We start from the raw sequence: 3,639 nt of genomic DNA on the forward strand, positions 1-3,639 counted from the left end.
GAGAGAGAGAGAGAGATGAGAGAGAGAGAAGAGAGAGAGAGAGAGAGAGAGAGAGAGAAGAGACAGGTGGAAGTACCGTGGCCCTCCTCCTTCTCCTCCTCCCTCTCCTCTCATCCTCTCCACCTCCCTCTCCTCCTCCCTCCCCCTCCTCCCTCTCTCCACCTCCCTCTCCCCTCCTCCCTCTCTTCCCCCCACCTCTCTCCTCCTCCCTGTCTTCTCCTCCCTCTCCCCTCCTCCCTCTCCCCTGCTCCCTCTCCCTCTCTCCCCTGGTCTTCATGCTGCTGCCATCACCCCTCCAGGCCCATAGGGGCCCCTGCTCTCTGGTGTCCTCTCTCTCTCTCTCTCTCTCAGGCTGACATGGTGTGATCATTGGCTGTTCCATTGAATGTTCTTTGATGTTTTGTTTTGAAAGTATTTGACGATCCGTCACAAAGGATGCAGCGACTGACAGACCTGGACCTAACAGACCTCACTGTACCATCTACTGACAGACCTGGACCTAACAGACCTCACTGTACCATCTACTGACACACCTGGACCTCACAGACCTCACTGTACCTACTGACAGACCTGGACCTCACAGACCTCACTGTACCATCTACTGACAGACCTGGACCTAACAGACCTCACTGTACCTACTGACACACCTTGACCTAACAGACCTCACTGTACCTACTGACACACCTGGACCTAACAGACCTCACTGTACCTACTGACAGACCTGGACCTAACAGACCTCACTGTACCTACTGACACACCTGGACCTAACAGACCTCACTGTACCATCTACTGACAGACCTGTACCTAACAGACCTCACTGTACCTACTGACACACCTGGACCTAACAGACCTCACTGTACCTACTGACAGACCTGGACCTCACAGACCTCACTGTACCATCTACTGACAGACCTGGACCTAACAGACCTCACTGTACCTACTGACACACCTGGACCTAACAGACCTCACTGTACCTACTGACACACCTGGACCTAACAGACCTCACTGTACCTACTGACACACCTGGACCTAACAGACCTCACTGTACCTACTGACACACCTGGACCTAACTGACCTCACTGTACCATCTACTGACAGACCTGGACCTAACAGACCTCACTGTACCTACTGACACACCTGGACCTAACAGACCTCACTGTACCTACTGACAGACCTGTACCTAACAGACCTCACTGTACCTACTGACACACCTGGACCTAACAGACCTCACTATACCTACTGACCTTAATGGGTCAACGCGATGTTGTGCTTGAACATGTATTGTTTTTTGAACGGTCAGCATTTTGTAGTTGGCATATTTTTTGCATATGCGTATATTTTTGGCATTCTGCATGTTTTTGATATCGTAAATAATGTTATTAAAGTACAGTACAGAGTGAAAGGAACTGCTGCGTCTGCAGAACGCCGTTCTACGTCTCTTTGTGTTTCAAATCCTCTGGTGCTCAGTGAAATCCTTTCTCCAAAATCCAGGCTGGGATGATAACCAGGGGAGGCTGGGGGAGGTAGAACACCAGGGGAGGCTGGGGGAGGTAGAACACCAGGGGAGGCTGGGGGAGGTAGAACACCAGGGGAGGCTGGGGGAGGTAGAACACCAGGGGAGGCTGGGGGAGGTAGAACACCAGGGGAGGCTGGGGGAGGTAGAACACCAGGGGAGGCTGGGGGAGGTAGAACACTACAACATCACTACAATCATCTCCTCTCCTCTTCTCTCTCCTCTCTCCTCTCCTCTCCTCTCCTCCACGCATAAGGGTGGGGGTGGACATCAGGGGAAGGGGGGGCAGGGGAGGGGGCATCGTAAAGCATTATACATGCATTCAGTCAGTTGAACATGACTTCCTGTGTGTCAGCTTCCTACTTCCTGTCCCTGCTGGCGGGACGCCTGGGGAGGCCCTCACACACTTACTCTGATAATTACCCTGCTGTGTGTGTGTGTTTGTGCGTGCGTGCATGTCTGTCAGTCTGCTGTCTGTCTGTGTCTGTCAGTCTGTGTATCTGTGTGTGTGTGTGTGCGCGCGTACGTGCGTGTCTGTCAGTCTATGTATCTGTGTGTGTGTGCATGCATGTCTGTCTGTCTGTCTGTCTCTGTGCGTGTGTGCGTGCGTATGTGTGCGGTTGTGTCTGTGTGTGTGTGTGTGTGGAAGGGGGGGCTTGTTTCACTATAATGACCCAATTAGTCTCCTTGTCTCTGAAAATAACACCACTCTTCTGACGTCCTGACATTTACCTTCAGCAATGAAATCATTTGCCGGGAGGAGGAGAGGAGAGGAGAGGAGAGGGAGAGAGAGAGAGAGGAGGAGAGGAGGAAGAGAGGAGAGGAGACATTTCTCCCCCTTGCTTCTGTTTTGCTGTGTTTGCATTATAGCTAGGTATAATACTGTACCATGTACCACCCACCCCTCCACCCAGCCCTGTACCCATGAGGAAAAAAGGATTTTCTTCTGAAGCCAGACAGCTAGAAATGACTAACAAACCATTTCTCAAGGTTTCTTTTCTTTATTTTGGGTAAAAGCTAAATGAAAATGTACATGCATAGACTATTAAGTCACTCAACCTTTTACAGAATCAGATTCTGACAGTTCGTCCTTTGTTGACTTTCAGAGCTCTTTGGAACCAGATTAAGGAATCTAAATCCATTGATCGAATACAACTGTATATACAATGATAACAATAATGACTAATAAATTTTTTTAAAAGACAAATAAAAAGGACCATGTATTGGTAGGTACAGGCAAGAGTAATGTAAATTCATATAATTGAAATAAGAAGCAGACTGTCATATTATGGTCTCATAATTGAGTTAAATGGGTCTCACATACACACATCGTGAGCTTAGAATTATAAGGTTCTATCTCTGTTTAGGGCAGTTCAGAGATATTGAGCTTCAAAGTTTTTACATTCCATTATGTTTTGTGAGATGGAACTTTTGTATTTTATGAATTACTAACTCAAAAACAGAATTTAAAAAAATAAAATAACACCACACAGGCATTAATAAACACCTAATGGATCAGATTATGTAAAAAAATATTTTTTTACAAAAATTGAGATAGAACCTAATTCTAACGTCACGACATATATCTATATATACATCAAGTCTATATTGCTTAATGTCTATCTTAAAGTCTATCTTTGCTTAATGTCATACATTTGGCCTGATCTGCTCACACACTGGTTTCCTCTATCATCTCTTCTTCTCTCCCCTCCTCTATCATCTATTCTCCCTCCTCTTCTCTCTCCTCCTCTATCACCTCTTCTCCCTCCTCTTCTCTCTCCTCCTCTATCATCCCTTCCCTCCTCTTCTATCACCTCTTCTCCCTCCTCCTCCTCTCTCGCCTCTCTCCTCCTCAGGGTCCTGTGAGAAGCCTGGTCTCTTCTCCTGGTCTTCAGCTTCAGAGCGACCACAGCACAGACCAACCCCAGCAGAACACAGCTCGCCAGGGAACGCCACACCGCGTAGAACACGAAGTCGATGCCAAAGGGGTCCTTCTCCTGATAGATTAGGAGGGTCTTGCTTGATGAGTGACACACATAAGGATCTACCCAATTATAGACAGCACACCAGTACTGACCACTGTCCTCCAGCGAGAGGTTAGAGAGGACCAGGGTGGCAAGGGAGGG

The sequence above is a fragment of the Nansenia antarctica genome (assembly GCF_963989245.1).
Source record: "Nansenia antarctica genome assembly, chromosome: 3".
NCBI classification, from domain to species: domain Eukaryota; kingdom Metazoa; phylum Chordata; class Actinopteri; order Argentiniformes; family Microstomatidae; genus Nansenia; species Nansenia antarctica.